We start from the raw sequence: 12,446 nt of genomic DNA, 5'->3' as shown, positions 1-12,446 counted from the left end.
GACTCCACTGCCTCTCTGGACAATCTGCTCAGGGAAGTTCTGCCTCATGTTCCGGCAGAAATTCCTGGGTATCAGTTTCTGCCCATTCCTCCTGTCCCACTGCTGGGCACCACTGAGCAGAGCCTGCTCCATCCTTGTCCTTTGGATACTCATATCCATGGATGGGGTCCCTTCTCAGGCATCTCTTCTTGAGACTCAACCCTCTCAGCCTTTCCTCACTCCACAGCCTCCACTCCAGGAGCTCCACGTCCCTCTTGTCCTGAGGGGCCCAGAGCTGGACACAGCACTCCAGATGTGCCCCACAGGGCTGGGCAGGGAGGCAGGATCACCTCAGGGTGACCCTGAGGCAGAGCTGGCCCTCGGCACCCAAAGGGTTACACCCAAACCTGCTCCATGCAGGCGGGCTGGATTGCACAACAACCGGCTGAGCTGTCCCTGCAAATGGACATAGCAGGAATAAAAATGGCCTCTCGGGGAATATTTGGTGTGCAGATTTTTCAATTTCTGTTTTTGCTGCAAAGGAAGGAAAATAACCCCCTTGCAGCCTGCTGGGGCTGTGCACACGGGTGGGATCTCTGCTGTGATCCACTGGCACAGCCAGGGGAGGAGCTTCCCTCCAGCAGGAAAAAAAAAAAAAGAGGTTTGAAAACTTTGCGGGATTAAATAAATACCTGGCTAAATAAAAGCAGTTTAAAGTTCTGGTTTGTACTGCAATGAGTTGTTGCCATGAGGTTTCCCAAAGTGAGAGCAAACAGGGCTCCTGCTGGATGAGATCTGAACCCCAGGGGCCCATCAGCACCTTCCCACGTGTGTCTGGCATCACAAAATCACCACTGCCCTGTGCCCCACAGCATCCCTTGGAACAGCAGCTTGAGGGGGCAGAAGGCAGCTGAGCAGACCCAAAACTAAAGTGGGGAGAGCAGACAACACCTGAGCCACTGCTACAAACCCAACAGAACCCAGGAGAAGTTCCCAAGCTGGATCCATCCCAGCTGAGGTGCTGGGCAGGCTTCCCTCTGTGCTGGTACCACAGGATGAAAAACCTGTTACTTACTGGAAGAGCCTTCATCCTGGGGCCAGGGGATGGTTTCAGCACATGCTGATGACAAGGGGTGCCCAGTGGCACTGGGATTTTATCACACCCCAAGAGGAAACCCCCTTGCTGCTGCCTGCCCAAGACATCTCCAGAGCTGAGCTGGGAGCTGGAAGCAATTTGGGAGTGTGCTGGAGAGGGATGAGCTCTCTCTGCAACCCATCAGCTTGTGGCTGATGATGGAGAGGTCCAGGCTGGCCTCCCACCCTCTCTGAAAAAAAAAAAAAAAGAAAAAAGAAAAAAGAAAAGAAAAAAAAAGCAGCAGAGGAGGAGGCGGATGGGGCTGGAGCTGGGGGCTGTGCACATGGAAAACATCCTGGAGGCGTGTGGGGCCTCCCCGGGGTTTGAAGGGAGAGGGCTCACGAGGAAGCTGAATAATGAACCCAGCAGCACTCCATAAAGGGGAGGATCTCTGCCAGCAGCCCCGGGTGTGCAGCCCTTGGTACTTAAACAGCCATTTCAGGCCCTTTCCCAGTGTCTGTAATAAAGCCGTGTGGATACTGATTTTATTAAAGCAGCTTGTTGCTGTCTAATAAATGTTATGAGCTTCCTGCCAGCATTTCCATTAGAGACAGGGCAGACCTGGAGGGATCAGATATCCAAACTCTGCCCCTCCTTTATGGCTTTCCAGGAGGGGAAAATGATCACATTCACCCCCTCCTCTGATAACCTCTTTTCTGACTGACCTTCAGCTCATTCCAGCCACAGACTCACAAAAGCTTTGGTGGATTCTTGTGATTTTATCCCTTGCCTTGAAAACTGTGGTGTTTTCCCTAAAGTCTTCTTTCCCAGAGCCAGGTGATCACAAAAAGCACCCAAAGCCCTGGGACAAAAGTGCTCCACAGACAGAAGGCAGACAAAAATCAGAGGTGCCTCATTTTTAATGTTTACTCTCTTTTCCTCAATCCCACAAGTTTTGAGAGAAAACAATGAAGCCCTGCAATGGTTTCTGGTCTCTTCCAGGCTGCTGGTTTCTACCTCCTTGACCTTGGGACAAATCAAGCTTTGCTGCCATGATACTGAATAACACCCACGTGGTCAAAGTGGGAAATTTTAGGTGCTTTTAGGAAAATCCTGTTGTCTGCATTTCTCTCCTCCTCCCTGGGTAACCACCACCATCCCCCATGGAGACAGAGCCACTTCCCATCGATTTCTGACCTGAGCCAACAAGACTTGGATTGATCACACTCCTGACAAGTTTAAAAACCTCTTCACACAGGAACTTTTCTTTTTCAGGCCACCTGAAACCACTGTCCTCATTGATTGGGAGTGCAGAGAGGGTGGATGTGTCGCCTTCCTCCTCTGCTGGTGATTTCTGTGTGGATAATGGGAGTGGGAGCCCTGGAGCAGCATTTCCCACCCCTCACCCATTTAGGAAATGGGGATTTTCCTCCAGGTTTTTGACCAAGCCTCAGCCACATATTGCTGGTGCAGTTTTCATATTCAGGTTTCACATATTCAGGTTTCAGTAGTTTCAGCTTTCTCACTTGTACCACATTCAGCCCTGACGGGCAGAGGAACCAGCTGCAAAGATGAATTTAAGATACTCTCACTCTGAAGATGGAGACCTCTGTGTCTGGATAGGTTTTTCACCATATTTCACATTTCTGACTCCATCAGATTGTCCATTTGGGCAGTGTATTATCCTAATAATGACACCACCTTCTTTTTTCATGTGCTATTTAAACCCTGCAGCCAGTTCCTCCCCACTGCTCTCCCTGGCATTGTCACTGTGAGGATTTCTGCCCCAAGCCATGGGCTCCTTCACACCTCTGGAGTTGGGCTCAGAGTTTTATTGACCAAAATCTGCATCCTGCTGCTCTGGAGCCAGGCACAGTCACATCACCCCTGTCAAGTGGGGCACCAAATGGAAAATACAATAACTTTCCACATTGACTTTTTTCCCCTCATCAATGGGGCCACTGCTCATCCCTGTGGCTGCTCCCAAAGCTTCCTTGAAAAGACCCAAGATCTGACGAGTTGGGCTGCAGCACACAGTGATGAAAATGCAACATTTAAAATATTTGGCAGCTGTAAAACCACCAAGGGAGGGACCTGAGCTGGCACTGAGCTCGTGAATGAGCCTGTGTTCATCCAGCAGCCGTGTCCCAGCATCCCAACACTGCCCCTGATTCAAGGAATGCTTTGAGATCAAACCTCTCCCTCCTGAAAGGCTCCCTGCCAGAGCTGTTTGATGGGAAGCAATGTCATATTGGTGGCAAAGAAATATTGGGAATGGGGCAGCCCCAGCACTGCATAAGGGATGACACCCTAAAACCTTACTCACAACAGGATTTTCTGGAGAGCAGCAGAATGTGACCATGGTTTTCCTGTTCACAGGAAACTGCAGCAGGAGTCTGACAGAGCCCACAGCAGCAACAGGCTCCCTGACATCCCATCTCCAGCAGCAACAGGCTCCCTGACATCCCATCTTCCAGCTCCAGGACTGCATTAATGAATTCATCCACTGATCCCTCCTCAACCACAGATTCCCCAGCCAGGTCCCTGCTCATCGGGCTGATTGTCACTTCAGCAGATACATTTACTTTTTAAATATTACAATCAAAGTGACAAATAATCAATGATTAACTTAAGATTCCAGGTTCCCCCTCCTCCTTTACCATCCCAGGTATCATTTAAGAGATCAGCTTTTCCCATTTAGCCCATCTGAAATCAAACACCTGGAAGATTGCAAAACACGTCCAAAGGCAAATGCTGATTTTTTCACATTGCTGTGGTTGCTACCCTTGCCCTGCATGAGCAATGGTTTTGGGTGTTCACCAATTTCATTTGGGCAACGCAGCTAAAATATTTAATATCTAGGGTGGCTCTGGACAAGGGAAACCCTTCCTGGCGGTGTCAGGAAAATGAGATATCCCTGAAGAGTCCAGACCCTTTTCCACTCCTGGATGGTGAAATCACACTCAGAGCATCCAGATCGTGAATTCCTCCATCCTGAACTCAGGTGAACTTCCAGCTGAGATTATCCAACCCAGCTGCCCAGGGCACGCCTGGTCCCGGCACAGCTGGGCTGCTCAGAAATGCCCTGGCAGCACGCACGGGAGGGGTGCCTGTCCCTCCCTGTCCCTCCCTGTCCCTCCCTGCCCGCTCGGGACACGGGGAACCCGAGCACAGCCCCGGCCAGAGCCAGCAATGAGTCACGGTGCCAGGATTTGCTCCGTCCTGGACGCCGGCAAAGAAATTGGGAGAGGCTGCGGGCAGCGGGGGGAGACCAGGCTCAGCCTGGCTGAGCCACATCTCCATGGCTAGGCAGGGATTTGTGGTTCGGCTTTTAGGCTCAAGGCAACTCTGGGGACTTCTCCAGGGTCTGGGGGCTCTTCCCAGCACTCACATGGTGATTTCTGGGGGTCCCACAGGGCTCGGAGCTTTCCTGCCCTCTCCCAGCTGCCCGCCCAGCCACGCTCGGTGCCTCCATCCCGGAGCCAGGGGTGCTTTGGAAACATTCCTGTCCCGAGTGAGCCACGGCTGATTCTGCCCCTGGGCAGCCACCCGAGTGGCCAAGAACCCTGAGCACCCCCGGAGCATCCTTGGAGCACCCCCGGAGCATCCTTGGAGCACCCCCAGGAGCATCCTTGGAGCATCCTTGGAGCACCCCCGGAGCATCCTTGGAGCACCCCCGGAGCATCCTTGGAGCACCCCCAGGAGCACCCCTGGAGCATCCTTGGAGCACCCCCAGGAGCATCCTTGGAGCACACCCAGGAGCATCCTTGGAGCACCCCCAGGAGCACCCCCGGAGCATCCTTGGAGCACCCCCAGGAGCACCCTCCCAAACGCTCCCACGCATCCCCTGAGCACCCTGGAGCATCCCTGAGCACTTCCAAAGCATCCCTCTGAGCATCCCCCAGGAGCAGCCTCTGAGGCAGCCCCAGCGCACCCCGCGCATCCTCCCGGAGCCCCCGAGCACCCGCAGCGGCAGAGCCCCGATCGCTGCCCGGCTCCCCGGCTCGGCCGTACCTGCAGGGCAGAGCTGCCGCCGCGCTCCCGCTCTGCTCCGGGAGGGACCCGCGGCGGGCCCGGGGGCGGAGCGGGACCCGGTGCCCTCCCCCGGGCTGCGGGCGGGGCGGCCACAAAGCTGCTGCTTGGGATGGTTTTTTAGTTTTGTTGGATTTTTTTTTACTTTTCCCCATGCCCGCGGTATTCAGTTTAACGCTTTATTTATACTTCTGTAGCTCATCCTGTTTGCACAGATGCGGTGGGAAGGGAAATCGGCGGGGATGGGCTCGGGATGCAGAACTTGAACTGGTTTTGCACCAGATGTTCTCTAGCTCGGCATTTCAGCCCCGCCCGGTTCCTGAATGCAATCACATGGAAAATACAAAGAAAAGGCAATTTGGGTTTTAGCCTTTGAGCCTCCCCATGTGTCCCATCCCAGCTGCACCAAGTGGGACAGGCAGAAATCCGTTAAGTGATGCCAAATAATACCTTCAACACTGGCTAAAGCTTTTGATTTTGCTTGTCTTCGAGACACAGGGGCAAATCCCAGCCCTGCTCCAGCTGTGGCAGAGCGTGGGAGAGCAGCAGCTCCAGTGATGCTGGGGCACCACATGCTCTCCATCTGGGCCAGGAACTCAGCATCCAGTGGGGATGGATGTGGCTCACTGGGATCCCCCTTCCTTTCAGAAGAGCCCAAAAACCTTTAAATTCTGACTGGGAACGTCGCAGGGGGAGATCGAGGGTTGGGCTCTGGCTGCTGCCTCATCACCCAGGAATTGCAGAGCCCTCCTGGCAGTGCCCAGGCTCCTGGTGAACAGGGAGGAATCAAATATCCCATTACCCAGTTCAGGAGTGGCTGGGGCTCTGCCCTGAGGCAGTCTGCCCTCATTTCACGTGAGGGGCTCAGGTGCTGAGTGAGAGGAACACATTTCCTCCTAACAACAGGTCAGAGAACTAAGGGAAAAGTGTGGGATCATTCAGGCTTCCCAGGACAGTGCCTGCTCCTGCTGCTCAGGGTATTCTGGCAGTGCCCAAAAGAGAGGGATTGTGGTATTGGGGTTTTTTTTCATTGTTGTTTTTTGGGGGTTTTTTTACTGGTGGAGGTGGGGGGTGATTCTGACATTATTTTCTTCTCTTGATCCTGATCAACAAACCAACTTTGATGTGCAGCCATGGTCTTGGAGAGACAGCACCTCTCCTGCTGCTCCTGGGAGCATGCACTTTATCCATTACCCATCCCTTGTGCTCATCCCATGATGATCCCTGAGCCTTAATGACAACAATGAAGCTTTTGCAGCAGAAATTTTGAGCTCCTACAGGAAGCTCTTGTGATTGCAGACATTCAGCTGAGCTTGTTTTTGTTCTCATTTCCCTGGGGTTAGATTAAAGTGCTCAAAGGTGTGTGTGTGGGGGGTAAGAAGCTGTGCTGGCAGCTCACAGCTCACGTTTCTGTAAGTGTGCCTCAGAAAAGTGCCAACTACCAAAAACCCCATTTTTGAGGAAACAGCCAAACCCAGTTCCCCTTTTCAGTCGCTGAGATTTCACTTGCTCAATAGCTGGAAGAAAAAGAGTCTTTTCCATGAACTCTAGGTTCTTGGAAGTGTAATATAGAACTGTGGATAACTTATATGACCTGTTTGATCCCAGAGAATAAATGGTGCTTTCAAACAAAGCAGGATAAACAAGGGGAACTTTGCTGTCTGCACAAACGAAACCGGATAATTTGTTTAAAAGCGGATTAGGTGAATATGGTGAGCACTCCAAGGCAGCTGATACACATGAATATTGAAGAACCCTCTGAGATGCAGCCTGCCAGGAGCTGGGAGGGGACATCAGGAATGCAGCCACAGCCTCTCCCTGCCCATCTCCCACTGTGTCCTCCAGCTCCCTGCTCGGGCAGCGTCCGAGGCCGCGCTCAATTTCCATCTTGCAGAGTTCAGCTATTCTTAGGCGAGGTTGTGAGTCATTAAGAGCTTTCAGATTGTTTATTTGTCAAGCCACAGGCACTTAGATTTACTTCTGAAGCCAGACAAGCTGCTCCAAGGCTTTGTGTGTGCCACAGAAATGACTAGGTGAAATTCCAGGGTGGGAGGTCAGCCCGGCGCCCGGAACGCTGCACCGGACCCGCCCGGGGGCTCCTTCTCAAAGGTCAATACAAGAGGGGAAAAGAACAGCAAGAAGAATGTGGTTTCCTACAGCCTCTCACCACCTGATTCAGCTTTTATGTGTGTGTTTTTAAGAGAGGCACTGGACTTTGCTGGCTGGCTGTAATGCCTTGGAGGCTGGATGGTGGTTTGGAAGGGGAAAGGACTCGCTGGGGAAGGTTTCCCTGCTGGGGTGGGATTAAACCCTCCTGGAGGCCCTGCAGCTGCCAAGAGCAGCCAGACAGGAGCAGAGAGAGGCAACAGAGTTGATGTTGTGTCCAGAGACTGCAGAGCCAGAGGAGGGGCTGATGTGCTCGAGCCCCTTTGGAAAGGCAGCACAGAATCACTGTTGTTCTATAGGATGTCATGTTTGTGCCAACATCCATTTTTGTAGATGCTGTGCAAACTTCTGCTGTGCTCACAGAGCTGCCTTGTATGGTCTGGGAATGCCAAACCCCTGCCCCATCCACCCTCCATGCCTGTGGCCTTCCACTTTTGGCTGGCAGCACAAACAGGGCAAAATGCTTCTGCCAGTGCTACAGGAGAACAAATATCAACCCAACAAAGCAGCTCAATTTGGGAGGGTTTTATGAATCAAGACATGATTATAATGAAATTTGACAGTGCATCCCCTTTCACACCCCAAATCCAGAGCTTCCCTACACATCCCAACCAACTGGATGCAAGCAGGAAAAATTGTGGAGCATAGATACAACCTCTGTGTCCAGGAGAAGAAACAGCCTCCAGGAACCAACCTGCTGCTCATTCAGCCCTGTGCCACCCTGGTTGTGCACATCCTGTGATCACCAAAGTGATGTGGAAAAGATTTCATTTGCTTATGGCACACAGATCACCCCTGTGATGTTCACATCAAACCACGTGGGCTTGCCTGGCAACTAAATGTGCTGTAGTTGTGTTTCCAAAAAGAAATTGTTATGTCCTTGCAAGTATTTAGGTTGCCTAGAGAAGTTGTGGCTGCCCCATCCCTGAAGTGTCCAAGGACAGGTTGGACAGGGCTTGGGGCAACCTGGAATAGTGGAAGGTGTCCCATGGCAGGGGGTGGAATGGGATGAGCTTTAAGGTCCCTTCCAACCCAAACCAGTCTGGGATTCTGCAGTGAACAAGAAATGCTGTTGCTCATAGCTCAGGTGGCCCTGGCACAGCCACAGCTGGAATTCACACATCCACTGACAGACTCCAAATGTATTCAAAGGGAATTTCTTTGTTCAGTTGTCCCTTGTAAAGTGCTTCTCATTTTTCCCTAAATCTCTTGTGGGCAGGTGTGTGTTCATGACCCTGGGCTTACTGTAATGCTGCTCCCTTCACATAACAGAGAGAGGCTCAGCTGTTCTCTGCCTTAGCTTTGGTTTCCAGAATTTTCACTCATGTGTCATCTGTCCCTCTGCTCTGTGGTCTGATTCCCACTGAGTCACCACGCTGGGAGTTCCTGCCCTTCAGCAGTGGTTTAGTGCCTGATGACTCAGGGGCCAGCTTCTCTGTAATCCCTCCAGGAGCTGCACCTAGAGAAGCCCTAGGGATTCCTCCAGTTCCATCCTCCAGGCTGAAGAGTCAAATGTGACCTGTTGGCTTTGCAGGGATAAAGATGTTACCTTTATAAAGCTGCCAATTCTCTCTAAAAGCCAAGCAAGGGCATCTAGTGATGTTCTTGGTGCTGTGAGCTCCACAGACTCCTCCACAGGAGATGTTGGTTTTTTCCTGGACACCTCCCTCCTGTACCCACTCACAGCCTGTTCTTGTACCAAGGGGTGGGGCAGAAGGAGGAGCTGATCTCTCCCTGCACACCTCAACATCACAAAAGTTTTGTTTTCACTTGAGTTATTCACTCACATTATGATGTTTGTGGCTGTGTTTAATTTTAATATTTATCAGGTCTCTGGGATAGGCAAGAAGATGACAGGATCCCATTCTTCAGCTGAGATTCCAGCAGGGAGTTCAGAAATCAGGAGGGGATGGCACTGTGGTGGGGACAAGCCCTGGTAATTCTGATGAGCAGAGGCTCTGCAGTTCCCTGCTTGTGTTGGGGTCACTTTGCTGTGTAATTCCTTAAATCCTGGCAGAAATGGCTCTGCTATGGAGAAAAACAAGTCCTCACCTGAATCTGAAACTTTTATAACGTGACCTCGTGTCTCTGGGTGTGGATGAGGAGTCACAGAATCCCTGCTAGGAATGTGTGGCCGTGGAGATGCTGCCAGCAGATGGTGCCAGCATGTGCAGGTCGGGCTCCCTCCTTCCTCTGCTTCCAGGAGTGAGCAGCAGCTCCGTGCCATGTCATCCCCACCTGAGAGCAGAGACAGGCAGGCATCTCGTGTGGATTTTTATTTTGGTTGTGGTTTGCAGTGTAGCACCTGCCTTCTGATGTGAATTCCAGCCCATGGCAGCAAACTGCCTCTGCTGCCAGAGAAGCTCTGGATCCGTATTTATCCGTGCAAGAAAATATGCACAGATAGGAAAAACTGGGAAAAACATCCTTAGGGATGGAGCAGCACCACATAGAGAGCACCCCCTTTTTTTTTTTTTTTTTTTTTTTTTCCTGCAGCTTTGCTTTCAGAGAGATCTGAGGAGAAATGTTCTGTTCCAGACCTGGCCACAGAACCCTCTTGCCTTTGGCAGATTTTCAGAACTGTATGTTTATTGTTATGAACTAATTACTTTATCTCTATGTTATAGGTGCAATTCCTGCTATTTTCTGAGATACCAGACAGGCACATGTAGCTCTAGGAAGTTCACATATCACAATCCAACTGTGTTTTCTCCTAGAAGGGAGATAAACAAGAGCCAAGGCTGTGTTATCAGTGGCTAAATACCTTGACCTCCAAACTTATAAACTCTCCCACATGGAGGAACTTGTTATGGTTTGTGCATAGACAAGCTCATGCTTTGTGGCTCAGTCCTCAAAGATGACATTTGCCTTCTGAAGCTGAAATTAAAAGAGCTCCTTGCAGGCTTTCTGTGGAGTTTACAGAACTGTAGCAATTTCTGATTTATTCTTTCCTGCTTCCCCTAAAATCTGTATTTTTATGGATTCCAGCAAACAGCTGGCCACTGAGGTCAAGGTTTTGGGCCAGGTTTTTCTTGGCAGAAGCTGAAGCTGCTGTAAGTCCCCAGGTGGGAATGAGCTGCTCTGTGACCCAAACTAAGATCTCACCCCTGACAGAAGACAGTGGCTGTGCTCACCCCTCAGCCTGACACCAAATTGCCCAAACTCCTGTTTTGTTGCCAGAGCCAGGCACAGCCCTGCACAGGGGCTGCTCTCAGAGTTCTGCAGTGGCCAAATTGCTCCCAAATACCTCGAGGCAGCAGCACTGGAGTTAAAGGCAGAGTTATGAAATGATTTGAGATGCTCTGAAAGCAGATGTAGCTCGTCAAGCAGGGATAATTCAGGGTTTGTGACATTCCCAGGCTGCTGGCTGTGGGAAGAGTCAGATTTCCTTTCCTGTGGAGAAAAGCAAGTCAGACAATTTGTTCCTGTTTCTGGCTGTGAAAGGGCACAGACTCTGCATGAACTGTGGGGACCACCAAACAATAAAATCCCTAAATAATCATTTCTATTCCTTGTGCCTGAAGCCAGTCCTGTCCTGACTTTTTCCAGTCAGCATTCTTATTTGTCTGGATGGTTTCTTACCTTTTCTGTGTGGGGAATTTTACCAACAGTCATATTCCTCAGCAATAAAATGGGTTTTGCCCAGCGTGGGCTGCAGAACTTCCCACCCCAAGGTCCCTGTGTGATCCAGGCCTGCTGAAAGAACACATTGTCTGCAGACAATTTGCACCAAAATTCACAGAATAATTCTAACAATACCAGAGCCCTGACAGATTTATAGGCCTATCACAGATATGGCTGCAGGCTCTGGAAATTGATTTATATTATTCAGCAACAGCTAAAGGTTGGGGAGGTTTTCCCCTGCTGGGAGTTGTGCTCTGCACTGGAGGCTGCCTCCAGGACTCCAGAAATCCCATCTCTGGGGAATCTGCTCCTTCCAGGCATTTCATGTGGTTATTTTTGGCTGTGCCTGTGGAGATTTCTGGTCTCCCAGCACAGCTATTTTTATAGCACATGGCTGTGAAGTCCATAGTATGAAACATAATTTGATTTTGAACATTGGAGTGCCCCAGGACCATACACAAGGAATCACTGCCTCCTGCACCTGCTCCTTCTTTGGCCTGTGCCTCAAACACTCCTTTACTGTGTGGAGTGAAGCTTCAGAGCCTTCTAGACAACAGTTCCTTTATAGAGCATGCTAAGCTGCCATAAATATTTAATTAGGTGTTACTGTGGGTTTGGAGAGATACAGAAAAAAAAAAATAATCCCCATTTCCTTACATTTAAACAGAACCTTTTCCTGCTGGAAAAAATTTCCCAGCATTAAGCACTGACAGGGAGCTGTATTTTAAGAGGGGGCATAAAAATCTGAGAGGGTGAGAGGTTGGTGGAGATTTCAGGGAGGGTTTTTCCTCAGTGGGAAGGAGCTGCTGGATGGCAGGTTTGAGATGGAGCTGTGTGGGTGTCTTTGAGGCAGAACAGCTCCATGTCAGGCTGGGGGGTGAAGCTCCTTCCCAACCAGGGCAGCTTCTGCTTCCTGAAAATAAATCATGGCTTCAGGGGCATTTGGTAATGAATCAGCAAAGCAGGCTGTCCTGGGGGTGGAATTCTTTGGGTACAACAACCTGGACTGGGATTCCAGCTGATGAACTCATCAGAGAAAGGTGAGAGAGAAGAAAGAGGAGGAAGAAGTGTGACTGTGTTGCCTAATTTAAAAAAAAAAATAAATCAATCAACTGACAGACCTGCAGCTAAGATTTCACCCCATTTTTCCATCCAGGTGGCAGAGGGGAAGCTTAAATATCACTCAGAATGTCTCATAATTATATTGGCTTTGTCTCTCAAAGGCAGAGAGAACTAATTTGGAGTGGAAATTAAAAATGATATATGCATGGTTTGGTCAGAATAACGATGATGGGGAATTAGGGATTAATTTGTGTGTATATTAAGGGAAAGAAATTATTTAGAGCAGAGTAAGGGTTATATGTAATCAGATGAAATTATCAGTAGAAAAAATAAAACAGGAAGTTTTAATTTTAAAAATGCAGGAAGCAGAGCTGACATTGAGCTGGCTCAACACTCAACACAGACCTCTTTAGGGGAGCATTTGGGAATTGTCCCCACACTGTGAGAAAAGAGCAGGTAAAGTTGTTCCAAATTTAGTTGGTGTGCTGAGTGAGTATTCTGAGGTGTT

The sequence above is a fragment of the Erithacus rubecula genome (assembly GCF_903797595.1).
Source record: "Erithacus rubecula genome assembly, chromosome: 10".
Taxonomy (NCBI): domain Eukaryota; kingdom Metazoa; phylum Chordata; class Aves; order Passeriformes; family Muscicapidae; genus Erithacus; species Erithacus rubecula.
Note: the sequence above shows the minus strand (reverse complement) of the source record.